The sequence below is a fragment of the Megalobrama amblycephala genome, linkage group LG10 (genome assembly GCF_018812025.1).
Source record: "Megalobrama amblycephala isolate DHTTF-2021 linkage group LG10, ASM1881202v1, whole genome shotgun sequence".
Classification (NCBI taxonomy): Eukaryota; Metazoa; Chordata; class Actinopteri; order Cypriniformes; family Xenocyprididae; genus Megalobrama; species Megalobrama amblycephala.
In genome coordinates, this window is record NC_063053.1 from 38,494,668 (window position 1) to 38,502,653 (window position 7,986).

Consider the following 7,986-nt stretch of genomic DNA (forward strand, 5'->3'; position numbering starts at 1 on the left):
CTCTCAGAGGCCGCTCCACACGCATAAAAGAACGAGAATCGGAAGATGTCGCATCGACAGCCCAAGAACACTTCCCCGTCCATTGCAAAAAATGAAAATATACACGCACCATGATGATAGAAAGAAGGAAAATAAGATTGTATAAACCAAAACCATCACAGAAAAATTCCCCAATGTATGCTAAAAAACTAGAAAAGGTGATAGAAAGGGATAGATATTTTACAGGAACTCTGTGTCGAGTTACCTGTACTTCACTCCATTTTTATAAACTTTAGTACTCACTGAATTGTAATTTCTCTATATGAACTTTTTTAACCCCTCATGAATTTTTTGTAAAAAGATTTTATTTAAATAGCTATTTTTTAACCTTATTAATATATTTTTAATTTATTTGTGAGTGATAGTGGCCCTGTATAAGCCCTGTGTATCCGAAAGGTCAAAAGGTCATTTTAGAATTTTGGTGTTAAAATGAAAAGGGATCCAAAAGAGAGGAATTAAAAATAATCAGGGCTTTTTTCATGCGGGTAACCGTCATCAGGGTTCGCGGCCAGCGGGCTAGCGGACTAGCGGGCTAGCGGACTAGCGGGCTAGCGGACTCAGGGTTAGGTTTAGAAGGTGGGTAGATTTTGAACATAAAAAACTGAGGAGGGGTAAAATAATTGAAAGGACAGTGACGGGTTAGGGTTAGGGTTAGGGTTAGAGTTAGGGTTAGGGTTAGGTATATAGGTAAAAGCGAGTTTCACCCTCATTAATTCGACCCTCATTAGCATATGCGATCTGATTGGCCGAAGCTTACCTGGCCGTATCTTTTGAAGCGGAGGTCCGACGTGCACATAAGTGGTATCGTTGGATTCAGAAATCTGTCTTCTTTCAGGTAGCGTGGATGTCTGGAAGACAGGTATATAGATAAAAGCGAGTTTCACCCTCATTGGTTCCACCTTCATTAGCATATGCGATCTGATTGGCCAAAGCTTACCTGGCCGTATCTTTTGAAGCGGAGGTCCGACGTGCACATAACTGGTATCGTTGGATTCAGAAAGCTGTCTTCTTTCAGGTAGCGTGGATGTCTGGAAGACAGGATGTTGCTAGGGTCAGTTTTAGGTCGGGTTATCCTGAGTAGGCCTGTGAGACGGTTAGGTTTAGGGTCAGTTTTAGGTCGGGTTATGCTGAGTAGGCCTGTGAGACGGTTAGGTTTAGGGTCAGTTTTAGGTCGGGTTATCCTGAGTAGGCCTGTGAGACGGTTAGGTTTAGGGTCAGTTTTAGGTCGGGTTATCCTGAGTAGGTCTGTGAGACGGTTAGGTTTAGGGTCAGTTTTAGGTCGGGTTATCCTGAGTAGGCCTGTGAGACGGGTTGTTTGATTGACCGCCGCAATCTGTTTGTTTGTTTGGTTGTCTAAAATGAGCTTAAAACGTTCTGTTCTTAGTCACTGCCCAGATTGGCTTTGTTCTGTTGAGTAGTTAAATATTGTATTAAATTGGATGCTAATAAAGTACTATAAATCGAATCCATCTTGAAAATTCCACTCTAAGTGGCCAAAAGGTCAAAGGTCAAGACTGGCGGATATGGCCTGGTTGGCATCTTGCAATAATAAAACGTACGTAATAACTACTGTAAATCAAATGAAGTCTAAAAATCGAAAGATAGGCCTAAGACGTTCCCAAAAGGTCGAAGGTCGTGACTGGCGGATGCAAAGAATAAAAGGTAGCAAAAAGGTAATACAAGTCTTTATAAAAACAGTTTTCCAGCCAGTTTGTGTGTGTGTGTTTGTGAAAGAGAGAGAGAGATAGAGAGAGTGTGTGTGTGTGTGTGTGTGTGTGTGAAAGAGAGAGAGAGAGAGAGAGTGTGTGTGTTATTTTCTGCTAAAATATTGGAATTCTTAGCAGTTTCTTACACATGGCTATTCACAGTTTTATCCAGGAGAGGGCGACGAGAAGCCAAGGGTAATATCCTGGAATAGATAGATAGATAGATGATAGATAGTTAGTTAGATAATAAAGAAAAAAAATAGATAGAAAATAAACAGCAGATAGGCTTGAGCAATTTAGACTATTGAACATGTAAAGGAAGAACATATTGTTCCTCTCAAAGGTTGTGTAATGTGTTGGGTGCTGGTATGGATGGATGGATGGATGGATGGATGGATGGATGGATGGATGGATGGATAGAGATTAGTTTTACGATATTTCTGTGCAGAGTTTGATGAAGTTTTGTGTTAATGAAGGTTTATGGAGCATAGGGACTAGCATGTTTAAAGTTGGTGGGGTGAGGAGTTAATTGGGTTAAGGGTTAGTGAGGCTAGGGCTAGCAGCTCTGAGGTTTGGGTTAGGGGCTAGTCTGGGGGTTAACTGCGAGTAGGTTAAGGGTTAGGGAGGCTAGGGTTAGCAGCTCTGAGGTTTGGGTTAGGGGCTAGTCTGGGGTTAACTGCGAGTAGGTATATAGGTAAAAGCGAGTTTCACCCTCATTAATTCGACCTCATTAGCATATGCGATCTGATTGGCCGAAGCTTACCTGGCCGTATCTTTTGAAGCGGAGGTCCGACGTGCACATAAGTGGTATCGTTGGATTCAGAAATCTGTCTTCTTTCAGGTAGCGTGGATGTCTGGAAGACAGGTATATAGATAAAAGCGAGTTTCACCCTCATTGGTTCCACCTTCATTAGCATATGCGATCTGATTGGCCAAAGCTTACCTGGCCGTATCTTTTGAAGCGGAGGTCCGACGTGCACATAACTGGTATCGTTGGATTCAGAAAGCTGTCTTCTTTCAGGTAGCGTGGATGTCTGGAAGACAGGATGTTGCTAGGGTCAGTTTTAGGTCGGGTTATCCTGAGTAGGCCTGTGAGACGGTTAGGTTTAGGGTCAGTTTTAGGTCGGGTTATGCTGAGTAGGCCTGTGAGACGGTTAGGTTTAGGGTCAGTTTTAGGTCGGGTTATCCTGAGTAGGCCTGTGAGACGGTTAGGTTTAGGGTCAGTTTTAGGTCGGGTTATCCTGAGTAGGTCTGTGAGACGGTTAGGTTTAGGGTCAGTTTTAGGTCGGGTTATCCTGAGTAGGCCTGTGAGACGGGTTGTTTGATTGACCGCCGCAATCTGTTTGTTTGTTTGGTTGTCTAAAATGAGCTTAAAACGTTCTGTTCTTAGTCACTGCCCAGATTGGCTTTGTTCTGTTGAGTAGTTAAATATTGTATTAAATTGGATGCTAATAAAGTACTATAAATCGAATCCATCTTGAAAATTCCACTCTAAGTGGCCAAAAGGTCAAAGGTCAAGACTGGCGGATATGGCCTGGTTGGCATCTTGCAATAATAAAACGTACGTAATAACTACTGTAAATCAAATGAAGTCTAAAAATCGAAAGATAGGCCTAAGACGTTCCCAAAAGGTCGAAGGTCGTGACTGGCGGATGCAAAGAATAAAAGGTAGCAAAAAGGTAATACAAGTCTTTATAAAAACAGTTTTCCAGCCAGTTTGTGTGTGTGTGTTTGTGAAAGAGAGAGAGAGATAGAGAGAGTGTGTGTGTGTGTGTGTGTGTGTGTGTGAAAGAGAGAGAGAGAGAGAGAGTGTGTGTGTTATTTTCTGCTAAAATATTGGAATTCTTAGCAGTTTCTTACACATGGCTATTCACAGTTTTATCCAGGAGAGGGCGACGAGAAGCCAAGGGTAATATCCTGGAATAGATAGATAGATAGATGATAGATAGTTAGTTAGATAATAAAGAAAAAAATAGATAGAAAATAAACAGCAGATAGGCTTGAGCAATTTAGACTATTGAACATGTAAAGGAAGAACATATTGTTCCTCTCAAAGGTTGTGTAAAGTGTTGGGTGCTGGTATGGATGGATGGATGGATGGATGGATGGATGGATGGATGGATGGATAGAGATTAGTTTTACGATATTTCTGTGCAGAGTTTGATGAAGTTTTGTGTTAATGAAGGTTTATGGAGCATAGGGACTAGCATGTTTAAAGTTGGTGGGGTGAGGAGTTAATTGGGTTAAGGGTTAGTGAGGCTAGGGCTAGCAGCTCTGAGGTTTGGGTTAGGGGCTAGTCTGGGGGTTAACTGCGAGTAGGTTAAGGGTTAGGGAGGCTAGGGTTAGCAGCTCTGAGGTTTGGGTTAGGGGCTAGTCTGGGTTAACTGCGAGTAGGTATATAGGTAAAAGCGAGTTTCACCCTCATTAATTCGACCCTCATTAGCATATGCGATCTGATTGGCCGAAGCTTACCTGGCCGTATCTTTTGAAGCGGAGGTCCGACGTGCACATAAGTGGTATCGTTGGATTCAGAAATCTGTCTTCTTTCAGGTAGCGTGGATGTCTGGAAGACAGGTATATAGATAAAAGCGAGTTTCACCCTCATTGGTTCCACCTTCATTAGCATATGCGATCTGATTGGCCAAAGCTTACCTGGCCGTATCTTTTGAAGCGGAGGTCCGACGTGCACATAACTGGTATCGTTGGATTCAGAAAGCTGTCTTCTTTCAGGTAGCGTGGATGTCTGGAAGACAGGATGTTGCTAGGGTAAATTTTAGGTCGGGTTATCCTGAGTAGGTCTGTGAGACGGTTAGGTTTAGGGTCAGTTTTAGGTCGGGTTATCCTGAGTAGGCCTGTGAGACGGTTAGGTTTAGGGTCAGTTTTAGGTCGGGTTATCCTGAGTAGGTCTGTGAGACGGTTAGGTTTAGGGTCAGTTTTAGGTCGGGTTATCCTGAGTAGGCCTGTGAGACGGTTAGGTTTAGGGTCAGTTTTAGGTCGGGTTATGCTGAGTAGGCCTGTGAGACGGTTAGGTTTAGGGTCAGTTTTAGGTCGGGTTATCCTGAGTAGGCCTGTGAGACGGTTAGGTTTAGGGTCAGTTTTAGGTCGGGTTATCCTGAGTAGGTCTGTGAGACGGTTAGGTTTAGGGTCAGTTTTAGGTCGGGTTATCCTGAGTAGGCCTGTGAGACGGGTTGTTTGATTGACCGCCGCAATCTGTTTGTTTGTTTGGTTGTCTAAAATGAGCTTAAAACGTTCTGTTCTTAGTCACTGCCCAGATTGGCTTTGTTCTGTTGAGTAGTTAAATATTGTATTAAATTGGATGCTAATAAAGTACTATAAATCGAATCCATCTTGAAAATTCCACTCTAAGTGGCCAAAAGGTCAAAGGTCAAGACTGGCGGATATGGCCTGGTTGGCATCTTGCAATAATAAAACGTACGTAATAACTACTGTAAATCAAATGAAGTCTAAAAATCGAAAGATAGGCCTAAGACGTTCCCAAAAGGTCGAAGGTCGTGACTGGCGGATGCAAAGAATAAAAGGTAGCAAAAAGGTAATACAAGTCTTTATAAAAACAGTTTTCCAGCCAGTTTGTGTGTGTGTGTTTGTGAAAGAGAGAGAGAGATAGAGAGAGTGTGTGTGTGTGTGTGTGTGTGTGTGAAAGAGAGAGAGAGAGAGAGAGTGTGTGTGTTATTTTCTGCTAAAATATTGGAATTCTTAGCAGTTTCTTACACATGGCTATTCACAGTTTTATCCAGGAGAGGGCGACGAGAAGCCAAGGGTAATATCCTGGAATAGATAGATAGATAGATGATAGATAGTTAGTTAGATAATAAAGAAAAAAATAGATAGAAAATAAACAGCAGATAGGCTTGAGCAATTTAGACTATTGAACATGTAAAGGAAGAACATATTGTTCCTCTCAAAGGTTGTGTAAAGTGTTGGGTGCTGGTATGGATGGATGGATGGATGGATGGATGGATGGATGGATGGATGGATGGATAGAGATTAGTTTTACGATATTTCTGTGCAGAGTTTGATGAAGTTTTGTGTTAATGAAGGTTTATGGAGCATAGGGACTAGCATGTTTAAAGTTGGTGGGGTGAGGAGTTAATTGGGTTAAGGGTTAGTGAGGCTAGGGCTAGCAGCTCTGAGGTTTGGGTTAGGGGCTAGTCTGGGGGTTAACTGCGAGTAGGTTAAGGGTTAGGGAGGCTAGGGTTAGCAGCTCTGAGGTTTGGGTTAGGGGCTAGTCTGGGGTTAACTGCGAGTAGGTATATAGGTAAAAGCGAGTTTCACCCTCATTAATTCGACCCTCATTAGCATATGCGATCTGATTGGCCGAAGCTTACCTGGCCGTATCTTTTGAAGCGGAGGTCCGACGTGCACATAAGTGGTATCGTTGGATTCAGAAATCTGTCTTCTTTCAGGTAGCGTGGATGTCTGGAAGACAGGTATATAGATAAAAGCGAGTTTCACCCTCATTGGTTCCACCTTCATTAGCATATGCGATCTGATTGGCCAAAGCTTACCTGGCCGTATCTTTTGAAGCGGAGGTCCGACGTGCACATAACTGGTATCGTTGGATTCAGAAAGCTGTCTTCTTTCAGGTAGCGTGGATGTCTGGAAGACAGGATGTTGCTAGGGTAAATTTTAGGTCGGGTTATCCTGAGTAGGTCTGTGAGACGGTTAGGTTTAGGGTCAGTTTTAGGTCGGGTTATCCTGAGTAGGCCTGTGAGACGGTTAGGTTTAGGGTCAGTTTTAGGTCGGGTTATCCTGAGTAGGTCTGTGAGACGGTTAGGTTTAGGGTCAGTTTTAGGTCGGGTTATCCTGAGTAGGCCTGTGAGACGGTTAGGTTTAGGGTCAGTTTTAGGTCGGGTTATCCTGAGTAGGCCTGTGAGACGGTTAGGTTTAGGGTTTATATAGATCCATCAACCGATTTCCGAAGAAATCGGAAGAGGTTAAGCACGGTCCTATCGTTCAGCTGGCCGCTCCACATATATAAGCTCCAAAGTACACTAAATAGGCCAACACACACATACAGGAAGGCGATACTCGCCGAAAATATCGTTTAGTGTCGTGCAAAAAATATAGAGAGGGCTATTTTAAGCCAGGGCTCGTCCCAGGAGGGCTATTTTAGCCTTCTGAGGGCTCTTTGTGTAAAATATGGTTAGGTTTAGGGTCTGGTGTAGTGTAGGGGGCAGTTTCCGAATTATTTGGCTACTCTACATCACCCACACACATGATGGAGGCCACAAAAAAGTTGTTTAGCCCTGTATGGGGCAGTGAACAACAAAATAAATCTTTTAAATTTTTGTGAAGCTCTTCCGACACCATTTACCCACAAAATGGTGGAGGCTTTAAATATTTTTTAGTTTTTTTTGCTTTTTTGCTGAGTCATTCGGGTCAATCGCGACGTTTCGGAGTCTGTTTTCCTTCTTCAGGCAGGCCAGAATGACTGAAATTGAGTTCCCCACAGAGCTTTTATAGGCAACGGGGGCGGGGCCCCCCACACTGTGACCAATCCCCATTCAGCACTGTATGGTGCTTCATAAAACATTTTACACAAACAAATGGATGGTGGAATTTTAGCCCAACACTTCAGGATATTTTACGGTAAGTATGCACTTCACAATACATGCGTAAGCACCCAGATAACATAAATCAAAACATATATACATGGTCCAGAGCACGATGGCACAGGCGAGGTAAGGGTTTATATAGATCCATCAACCGATTTCCGAAGAAATCGGAAGAGGTTAAGCACGGTCCTATCGTTCAGCTGGCCGCTCCACATATATAAGCTCCAAAGTACACTAAATAGGCCAACACACACATACAGGAAGGCGATACTCGCCGAAAATATCGTTTAGTGTCGTGCAAAAAATATAGAGAGGGCTATTTTAAGCCAGGGCTCGTCCCAGGAGGGCTATTTTAGCCTTCTGAGGGCTCTTTGTGTAAAATATGGTTAGGTTTAGGGTCTGGTGTAGTGTAGGGGGCAGTTTCCGAATTATTTGGCTACTCTACATCACCCACACACATGATGGAGGCCACAAAAAAGTTGTTTAGCCCTGTATGGGGCAGTGAACAACAAAATAAATCTTTTAAATTTTTGTGAAGCTCTTCCGACACCATTTACCCACAAAATGGTGGAGGCTTTAAATATTTTTTAGTTTTTTTTGCTTTTTTGCTGAGTCATTCGGGTCAATCGCGACGTTTCGGAGTCTGTTTTCCTTCTTCAGGCAGG

General features: G+C 43.1%; 2 long non-coding RNA genes across 13 annotated transcripts; one reads left to right on the top strand and one right to left on the bottom strand.

Moving 5' to 3' along the window:
* Nucleotides 1-707: 707 nt before the first annotated feature.
* On the bottom strand, nucleotides 708-6,394 carry LOC125277593. 11 transcript variants are annotated; one of them, XR_007186935.1, is made up of 8 exons: nucleotides 6,272-6,394; nucleotides 6,092-6,182; nucleotides 5,475-5,531; nucleotides 4,218-4,488; nucleotides 3,606-3,662; nucleotides 2,509-2,779; nucleotides 1,892-1,948; nucleotides 708-1,067 (listed from the first exon to the last, which is right to left on the bottom strand). It is a non-coding gene; the product is annotated as an uncharacterized LOC125277593 (long non-coding RNA). The 11 variants fall into 11 exon arrangements; XR_007186931.1 differs by lacking the exon at nucleotides 6,272-6,394 and having other exon boundaries at nucleotides 4,218-4,308; nucleotides 4,398-4,488; nucleotides 6,092-6,199; XR_007186928.1 differs by lacking the exon at nucleotides 6,272-6,394 and having other exon boundaries at nucleotides 2,509-2,599; nucleotides 2,689-2,779; nucleotides 6,092-6,199.
* LOC125277594 lies at nucleotides 1,170-6,473 on the top strand. Of its 2 annotated transcripts, none has more exons than XR_007186939.1 (4): nucleotides 1,170-1,209; nucleotides 2,814-2,867; nucleotides 4,140-4,630; nucleotides 6,397-6,473. It is a non-coding gene; the product is annotated as an uncharacterized LOC125277594 (long non-coding RNA). The 2 variants fall into 2 exon arrangements; XR_007186938.1 differs by having other exon boundaries at nucleotides 1,200-1,317.
* The last annotated feature ends 1,513 nt before the right edge of the window (nucleotides 6,474-7,986 follow it).